General features: G+C 44.2%; 1 protein-coding gene across 1 annotated transcript in view; it reads right to left on the reverse strand.

Moving 5' to 3' along the window:
• FAR1 (fatty acyl-CoA reductase 1) overlaps positions 1–191 on the reverse strand; it is a 34234-nt gene extending 34043 nt beyond the window's left edge. The window contains exon 1 of the mRNA XM_066187179.1: positions 106–191. The gene's annotated coding sequence lies outside the window, so the exon portion shown is untranslated. The remainder of the gene's footprint in view (positions 1–105) is intronic.
• Between the last annotated feature and the right edge of the window lie 9999 nt (positions 192–10190).

Here is a 10190-nt window from a genome sequence, read left to right on the forward strand (position 1 = left end):
TCCCAGAAAGGCGCGGCCGCCCCCTCCCCCTTGGGCCCCCCTCCCCCTTGGGCCCCCTCCCGGTGCGCGGGCGGGCCGGCGCGGCCGGGCGCGGGGTGCCGGTACCTGCTGCGGGCGGCCCGGCCCGGCCCCGGCTCTGCCCGCCCGGCGCTCGCCGCCCCGAGGGTCCCGCACGGCGGCCCCGCACGGCCGCTCCCGTTGGCCGCTGCGCGCGCGCTCCCCGCGCCCCCATTGGCCGCTCGCGCCGCCGCTCGCCGGACGGAGGCGGCGAGGATTGGCGGGCGCCCGGAGGCCCCGCCCACCCGGCGCCGCGAGGGGGCCGCGCGCTCCCCCCTCACACACACACACAGAGACAGACACGGGTGACACGCGTGCTGACAGACACAAACACTGACAGACACAAACACTGGCACACACTGGCAGACAGACACACTGACACACACTGACACGCGCACGCACACTGACATACGCACGCACACTCTCTCACACACACACGCAGAGACGCGCGGCTTGCGAGGGGCAGAGCGGTCGCTCCGTGAGGGGCCAACAGTGTCCCCGCCGTGTCCCCGGGTGTGCCTGGTTCTCCCTGGGTATGTCCGTGTCCCAAAGGCTGGATGCAGCCATCACAAACCAGCGCGGGTCCAAACCCGGCTCCAAAGCCGGCTGAGGCTGTGGGAGAAGCGAGCCCGGCCCTCGGAGCACGAACCCACTGGGCCACAGCGGCAGCACTGCGGGACTCGGGGCAGCCCGAGCCCGCGGGGCAAACACGGCAGGACCCCGTGCCAACGGCAAAGGATCGTGGAATCACGGAGTCGTGGAGTCACCGAGGCTGGAAGAGGCCTTTGGGACCATCAGGTCCAGCCACCAACCCCGCGCTGCCGCTGCAAACCCCCCAAAGCGCCGAGCTCAATTCTGAGACCATCAGATTGCCATTGACGGGCGCCGTATCTGTGTGCAAAAGTCACTGCGCTCCGCTTGCCTCACCGTTTGTTTCCAAACAGTGCAACGTGATGTCCTGGTGCTCTGGTGCCATGATACCCACGATCGCCCTGCCACCATATGCCATTGGTTTCACAACTAAATATTGCACAGATGGACATGCATCAGCTGAACAAAAAAAGGTAGGCATTTAAAAGTTAGGAAACACCCTACATAAGCTTGTGCAACCTGTACTATCCAGATTACTGTACAAAAAAGGTATTAAATGAGAATTGTTGTAAGCACAGTCTTGGCTTGTGCAAGGGCAGGTTGATTTTTCAGAATGGTTTGTGCTTTACCCAAGCCATGAGAATGGGAGCTCTGCTCAGATCTTCCGCAGCAGCTCAACAATTATTTTACACTTATTTTTGGATGTGTATTCTCATGATTTATTCACCGCATAGTAGTTACACCTGGTACCTAGGCACTTCTTGACAGAGCACTTAGAGTCACGTAACTGTGAACTCCACATCATAACTGTCTAGTGGACAGTTTTTCACAGACTATCCCTTGGAAAACACCTGCTCAGTGAAGCTGGGACATCATCCAGACATTCAGCCATATAGGAAAACCAACTCAGGCAGGAAAAGGTTTGAGTCCGAAACTCCCACAGTCCTGCTGAAAGGTTTTACCGTTTTGTTGTACCCTGTTACAGACCAAGGGCTCCTTTTTTTGTTGTATTGAAACCCTCACATGTGTTAGGCAGCCCTACAGACAGTGGGATGAGGCTTTTCCCTTTCAGATTCCCATGAAAAGAAGACTCCATAGCAGCACAGATGCAGAATTGCAGTCAGTACACATGAACTCTTAAGAAAAAAAAAAATAATTAAGAGTCTAGTCGGTAAATGCAAATTAAAGGTTCTCAGATTACTACAGCAGTTAAATTTAGGTACATTTTTCAGAAGCTGCTCAGTGAGATGTGTCTGTGACACCAAACGGAAGTCATGGGGAATGTCCCAGCAGTATTTCAGGGTGGGAACAACAATGTTGCTTGTCCAGTCTGGTTTTTGAAAACAGGTAAAAAATGGTGGGGTTTAAACGCTGTCTCTAATGAATACCGTATCCTCTGGTCATTGTAGTCTGAGAATAATGAATTATAATGCAGTGACAGTGGATTAACTGATGCTCTCAGTATAAATGTTGGGTAATAATAATAATAATAATAATAATAATAATAATAATAATAAAGCAAATCAGATTTTTTAAAAGATTACTCTTTTAAAGTCACAATTAATTTATCCCTCCAGAATTATTTATCATCAGGAAAACATCATAGTGACATAGTACCACAATGCATTTGCGTTTTAATTCAGTAACATATGGTTACTTCTCAAAGAACCTACCAAACTGGTTATTCAAGGTAGCATTGTGAATTTTTCATTGCAGGAAAGAGAAGATATCAACACCAATGTGGCCTAGTCTGGGAACGCTGAATAAATTATTTAAAAAAACCCAAACCCAGCCCAACCCTATTTGAAACTCTATTACCCAGCACAGAGATAGCGTGACACAAGATTGTGGAAATCTATAGGTAAAGAACTGCAAGTGCTTGCAAGGCAAAATCTTGGTTTGTTACCCATGAGACTGAGACAAACACTTAAATGCTCACTATCAGAGGAAAAAGAAAAAAAAAAAGAAAAAAGAGATTCGGATTGTATCTTTAAAATTGATCCACTTCTCTAAGCAGTACTAGCAAGTTACTTAATTCACAGGAAACTTTGAGAGCTTTCCAGACTGCTTCATTATATCTCTCCAATTTTAAGCAAGGCCAACAAGTGTAACAATTCTGTGTCCTTTATTGACCAGCTCATGGAAATGTTTAATTTTGCACCCCTTCCCTGGACAAGGGTCCCCAACCTCCTTGCTTTGGAGACTGAGAGGTGTCACTGGCAGAAGTGTGAGAGGACGAGTGCCAGACCCGAGCCGCCGAGTGTCAGCAGGAGGTGCAGCCATGGTGCAGGAGCACAGAGTTCATATGGAAACTGTGTTTCTCTTCACTTCTTACAAATATATACACCCTGCACCTATATATACACTGTATACCTCAGGAACAGAGCTGTTTTTATGCTAACGGCAGCCGTGTTTCTTTGTTTCAGTCACCTGTGGACACACCACGAAGTGTTTTGCATAAACCAAGGCACGTGTTTACCACGATGTAGCTCCTCGTGAATGGCTGCTCACTTCAATTCCTTGCTGAAGGCAACCCGTTTAATTACAAGGTTAGTCAAGAGAAATGTCTCTTTCTGTGCTGCCAGAGGAAAGGGCACAGGCTGGCTCTGTTCGGTGAGCTCAGATTCCTGCAATATTTCATTTGTGCTCACGCTGGTAGGGGCGAACAGCTCCATGGAGAGAAGGGGTTTATAAAGGATGTGTTTGTGATGCAATGGGCATTAACTGCTCTTGTCTTCAAGCTGCAGTGCATTCCCGGCACAGTAATATAGGCTGGAATTCGCTGCTGTACAGGATGCAGTGAGAAAGAAACAGTCCCACAGAAGCTCAGAACCTGCCTCGGTGTGAGCAGTAGCTAATACAGTTAAAGCTTGTTTGTTTTCTAATTTGTGGTACTCTGGTTCAAAGATAAGGGTCTGACCAAAACTAGTTAAACCAGTTTAGGAAAAGTTCAGAAACTTATTTTTAGCTGCCGACTAAAGTTAGTTAGTGCATTTAAAGGTATCTTTGGATTCAAAACACCTCATGCGAGGAGATTTGTGATTTTACTCTCCGAAGAGTCAATTGACAGGGTTTTTTTGTCAAGTGCCTCTTTCTTCTTTAACTAATAAATTCACTGACTGAGGATACTTATTTAGTGATCTGAGTGGTTTTAAATCCAACCATGAATATACTGCTTATTAGATATCAGTGTGCAAACAGGATGGGTAACAAATAAATCGTTTGCAATTGAATGCATTCTGCTACTTTTCCTATGTTGTCCATTGTAATGTGCGAACTCTTCGGGGTTTGGGAGCAGCTGTTGGGATTAAGATTCAGTGTATTCAGTAAAGATTACTGAATCATAGGATGGAACAGTCCTCTGCAGATTGTTTAGTCTACCCTCCCTGCTCAAAGCAGGCCTGCCTGCAGCAGGAGGAGGAGGTTCATCAGGGTTGTGCCCAGCTGGGCATTGAGCATCCAAGGACAGAAACTCTACACCCACTCTGGGCAGCCTGTGCCAGTGTTTGACCTCCTTTGCAATAATAATAAAAGGTTTTTTCTTTTGTTTGAGTGGAAATTCCTTATTTTTCTTTGTAGCCTCCTATCCTATCACTGGACACTACTGCAACAAGAGTCTCTGCTGTCCCCTGCCCAGGTATTTCCCCACACAGCTGACAGTGTGTGTTCTGGCCACCTGCATCCCCAGGGCCTTTCCCACAAAGCTGCTTTCTACCCACTTCATCCCCACTCTGTACTGGTGCATTGGGCATTTCCTCCCCAGTGCAGGGCTTTGCATTTCCTTTGTTGAACTTTACAAGTTCTCTGTTGGCTGATTGTTATCTTTTCCTGCATGACTAAACACAAACATTATTTCTGCTTTTGCGTCCTTGCCACGTCACTTAAAAGCAGCAGAAATACCTGCCAAGAGATCTGAATATCAAACTTAATTTCATACATCTTATCTCAAAAAAACTCATTAAAACATCTCTTAGCTGTCCTGGCCACTGTGCCAAGCCCTGCCAGCTTAATATTAGTGTTATTTATGTTTGAGATATCTTCTCTTCTTTTTCATTGCCTTTTGGCATATCAATACACTGAGTTATAATAATTATAGTTTAGTACACTGAGTATATTGATAAACGTGTGGGTGGTAGAAACAGTTGCTAGGAAAGGCTGACATCCATCAGGAGTGCTGTAGGGGAAAGGGATCCTTCAGAGGAATGATAGAGGTTTAGTTATAACTTGATCATGTGAGGCTTGGCTCATCACTTCATTTAAAAATTGGGCTGTCTGGGTCATATGGCTAAAATAAAACAGTTTATAAAGAACAAATTTTTGTACAGGACAGACTTCTTGAAAGAATTTTCAAAGGTATTGAAGATGTGAAAATTGTTGCTCAATTAGAAAGAGCAGAGTGAATGAAAAAAAAAATATAAGGCAGGTATCTCTGTGAGGACCAGAGGATTAAAGGGAGCTGAATGTGCTCATGGTGCTCAGCTGTCTCAAGCACGGCCTCACAGAAGCCCCTTTGTAAAATGACAGTGTGATTTTTAACACAGCTGTGCTTTGCTTCCTCTAACCTTCTTTTAATTGTCCTTCAATTTCCAGCCTAATGTGTTTTCCAATACACACCTTTGTTTCTGTGCCAGCACTTGCCTTTTTAGCCAACAAACCACTCCTGCAGTGATACATTTGTAGAGAGCAATCTTATCCCATTTCAGCTTTCATTTTACAGGGCTAGAAGAACCATGACCTGCATGATTTCTCTTGTGTAGAGAACCTCTTTCTTATCCATTCCAGGTGCCCATCTTTGCATGCTTTTCAGATTAAATTCATAATTTTATACAATGTTCCAGATAAAGTTTCACTGAGATCTTACACGGCAAAAATATTTTTGTACCTCTACTGAAATCAGATCTCTTGATGGCAGCTTGGGCTTATATTCATTTTTGGCACAGCTACCTCATGTCAGCAGTTCATAAAAAGTGTGATTTTGAAGAGTATATTTTGGGTTCCTCTTCTGTCACGTCAAACTGAGGTTCTAGCATGTAGTGGTGATTTTTGTTCCCAAGCACAAAACTACACATTTGTACATAAATAAAATTTCTTCCTATTTCTAGCAGTCTAGGCTCTTTTAGTATTAATTCTAATTGATAGTCATTAATAATTTGTGTTCATAGTGTTTCTTCACTTTATCAGTGAATTTTCATTATCATGTATCCAACATCAACATTACTAGTAGTTATTTCCTTTTATGTCAGCTCATTTCACACTTCACTTTGCCTCTTCAGTCTATTTCTTAGTTTTCCATATCAAAATGTTGGAATCTGCCTCTTTCTTTTGCTGGATAACAACATAATAAACCCCGAGTTCTGATGCTTATGAGTTCATGGTCAGTTCTCCCTTCTATTTCTGTTTTAGTTACCCTTTTCTTGCATAAGCTGCATGATTTGTCCTCAAGCACTGATGACACAGAATCACATCTGGCTCCCAAAAACAAGGGTGATCATTTCTCCCTCTGGGTAACTACATAAACTTTATTAGCTTGTTAATCCTCACGATGATTGCTTCACAATTTTCCCTGATGTTCTATTAAACGGTTTAATGATATACTTTCATATTTGTTTTCTCCAAAGACTTTGTCTTGAGCTGTCTGATTTAGTAGGTTCAGACTTATTAATGCGTTTCTCATGTCTGCTCTCTTCAAACACAGCCATTTCATGTTTTTTCACCTGTGAAATAATCCCTTCTTCAGACATAATTACCGTTTCAAAAGTTTGCAGTTTGTTGGTGGTTATTGTACCGTTTGTCCTTTTGGTAATGTAGCATTATATTCATTGCAACTTGGTGCGCAAGGGGCAGATCAGAAGCCTGAAGCAATCAGTGATGAGGGCCCTCTTCACCACAGGAAGAGGCAGAAGTGAGAGCAGGGCACTCTTCTGTTGCCTGGGGCCTCCATCCCCACAGTGACCACGCTCTCAAGGATGGATAGCAGTACTGGAAGAACTGAGACAGAGTTAAGTGTGCCTCGTTCAGAGGAGAAGGGTGGGTGAAGCCAGGTTCTGATGATCCATGTCACGGTGATAAGCTACCTTCGTGCCACAGCTGGCACAGTGATCCACGAGACTGTGTCTGCTGCAAAGCCTCCTGTGGGTGCCTGCAGCAGGGCAATCCAGAATCTGAGAGACACCAGCAAAGGAGGAAGAGAGTAGAGAATTCAGACCACTTATTTTTTGTAGCCTGGATTCAATGAAAAGAGGGTGAAGAAAAACTCCTGCTTGTTCAGCTGACCCCAGGGACAGACTGGGTGAGGCCTCTGAATGAAGACAAGGTGTATTGTGACTGCTGGCCACCAGTTTGTTCATGCAATGCTACTGCCTGTGCAAGCCCTGCCTGCTGGGACAGCTCAGAGAGCTATTCCTTTGTGATCAGAAACGTTACTTCTCCACAGCCCTGAACTAATTGCTGTTTCCTAATTGCCCCGTGCTTTCCACCAAAGAGTAGTTTCAAAAAGTGTTACACATCTTTGGTTTTACTCAGGTGATACAAGGAGCTGCTGATCCTGGCTGTGGGGAGGAGAAAGTTGAAGACAAATCTCTTGCAGAGTTTTCTGTGTTTTTCTGTTCTCTGAACTTGGAAAGACAGCTCAACATGGCAAAAGCAAGTAGATAAAGAACCAAGAAAGAAAAGTAATTAAAGAAAGAGAGGGGGAAAGGCAACAGAAAGTAGGGCAGGGAAGGATTTCAAACACAAAAATGTGTGGGTGGATGAGGAAGAGCTGAAGACTGGCCATCAAAAGCAGATGTTGTGCTGAAGTGATTCCTCTTGCTCCTGTGAAGGGGTTGCTCTGCCAGCATCTCTGGCCAGAGCCTGGAAACTGTCCCTAAAAACCTGCAGCAGATATAGCAGCACAAAGGAGAAAGGATCAGTCTGGTGTGTGCTTACCTTCTGGTTCTCAGGTGCAGTCCCAGGACCCATTCTGAGATATTTTTACTTTATTTACTTTATTATCTCGAATCTCATGCGAGATTCGAGATAATAAAGTGATATAACCTGGGAAGTGATTTGAAATCTAAAATGAGTAAAACAGTTGTAGCAGTAGGAGAAAGACCACTCTCAGAAACTGTGGAAATTTGTCTAAGTAACTTATTTACTTAAAGAGACCCACAAGTCAGCAAGAGCAAAACAGGAGAGTGAAGGCCCATAAACAGGATTAGTATCTGCAATTAACTCATCTGTGGCATATTCTTTGGACTGCATTTTACTTTGTGCCATTGGTTGTACGCAGCAGGGACCACACATGGTTTAAGATGCTACTACACTTCCAATAAATATTTGACATTGATTTAGAGCCATCAACCTTAGTGCCATCTGCAGTTTCCAGATAATTTATTGGTGACGTGTGAGTAGCACTGGAAGACAGAAGTTGAATATCAAGGAGAGCAACACCCTGCCTTCGTTTCTTACACTCCGCTTCCTTAAGCATCTGCTATTGGCCACACTTAGGGTAGCATTGAGAAAAGAAAATATTGGCTCATTTGGCAGTCATTATCTTCACTAATATCACTGAGCAGATTTACAAAGGTTGAGCAATGTACTCTGTTCTCTGTTCATGGTTGCAAGATGCCACGGATGTTGAGACACCCCTGATAAGATTAATACCTCATCAAAAAATGAACTATATGAATTCCAACACTGAAAAATGCTTTGTTCAAATAGGTTACACTCAGCTGAGCCACTGTTGGAGAGCTGCTGAAATTCACCTTAGTATTATCCCTATTAGAACAGAAAATAACATTCTTGGCCACACAGTAAATTTAAACTCTGCCAAGTGCACTGTTGTAACACTCCCTGCCATGAAATTATTTTTTTAAGACACTTGAATTTACAGTCTGTGATTTAATTGCAGCTGTAACATCACTAAAATATTGCTGCAAACTCCAACGGGGCTTGACAACTAAGGCAGAGTAATCAGGCCTTCAGGGTGCCAAGGATAAAGCCTTTTGGGGCAGAATTTAAAGGACATATTGGACATCTGTCAAGTGTTTCTGATCCCAGCATTCAGTGCTAAGCAGACAGCAGGGTGTTCAGAAATCCCAAACACTGTAACAAACCCACAGTAGCAGCGGCACTTCCCAGAAGGGTTAAATCTAGCGTGCTTTCACTGTAGCTATCGTTCGCAAATTCACAACAAACCCAGCAAACTCCATGTGCTGGAGTTAGAAAAAACGCCTGGTTTGCCCATAAGAATGTGTAGAGGTTGTCTACTGCAGCCTGAGCGTGTCAGGCTCACTGTTTAAGCACTAATTCAATGGATACATGCCAGCATGCAAAGGTTCCCCCACCTAAATATGTCAGCATAAGTGCAGGAGTCCTTACTCCAACAGAAGGACTCAGCAGTAACTCTGAGTTGTGATCTCATTTTGGAGCAGCCCAAATATCCAGTAATCTGGCAGTTGAGGTGCTGACAGTGGTGTTGACAGACTTGATTTCAGTCCTCAGTAGGGTTGATGAGTGGCTTTAGTGTTAATTCTTTGTCCCATTGCCCATGACAGTGACCTTGACAGCAGGCTGCCATACACCCGGAGAGTGCCAATCTTCTGGAACCTCTTACTTCACTGTTTGGCTCCATATAATAAATTCTTCAGAGCAGGGATGTGGATGAGACACAGAATGTGGATTAGAAAACACTTCTCTCCCTCCAACTAAGATTCCCCTAGGGGAGAAAACCAATCCCACTCTCCTAAAGAGAGAAGCACCTTTCTGCTCTTTGGGGTGTCAGTTACATTTATCTCTGTTCTTGGCAGGACCAGCCGGTGGGATTAAAGTTGAATGCATTGCTTAGAGAGCCAGGGCTTGCAATCAGGAGCAGACTGACTTCAGGCAGTCAGACGCCTGAAAGGCAACACTTTTGTAAACCTTACTCAGATCGATTTGGTGAGCTTTGAGGCTCAGCAATAGGAGAAATCAAACTGGACATTTCTCCTGTGAGACACTTTAATAGCTGCTCTTACTCGATAGTGGGTCGGGATCTCTGGTCTTTGGCCATACTGGAATTTAATTTTTTTTTCTTTTTCTTTATTGCTGCTTAACTCAGGATAGTTTTATTCCAAAACTACTATTACATCAAATATTATTTTGTACTTGGGTTTTTTTCTGTCAAATCCTGGTTTCCGTGACATGGTATCAGCTGAATTTAACTTAACTATTTCCATTAGTTAAACATCTTCCTATTTCTTGGTGTTTCATGGAAATGAAAGCTGTAGCAGCTGGATTCACTAACTTTACCTGAAGGGCAGTAGTCCACTCTGTAGATAGAATGTGAAATAAATCAAATCTCCATATTGTCTTAAAAAGGCTGAAGATTTTCTTTCATTTCCTCCATGTCCCACTCCTATTTCTTCATTCCCTTATCTTCTCTTTGTCTAAACTGGGTGCTACAATCTCCTGGAATCTTTTAAAATCACAGAAAAAATTTTAGTTGGTAGGGACCTTGTCTGGTCTGACCCCCTCCCCCCTGAAAGCAGAGGTGACCCCAAAGCTTGACCAACTTCAAAAAA

The sequence above is a fragment of the Chamaea fasciata genome, unplaced genomic scaffold (assembly GCF_029207755.1).
Source record: "Chamaea fasciata isolate MVZ Bird 193981 ecotype frontalis unplaced genomic scaffold, bChaFas1.0.hap1 SCAF_7, whole genome shotgun sequence".
NCBI lineage: Eukaryota > Metazoa > Chordata > Aves > Passeriformes > Sylviidae > Chamaea > Chamaea fasciata.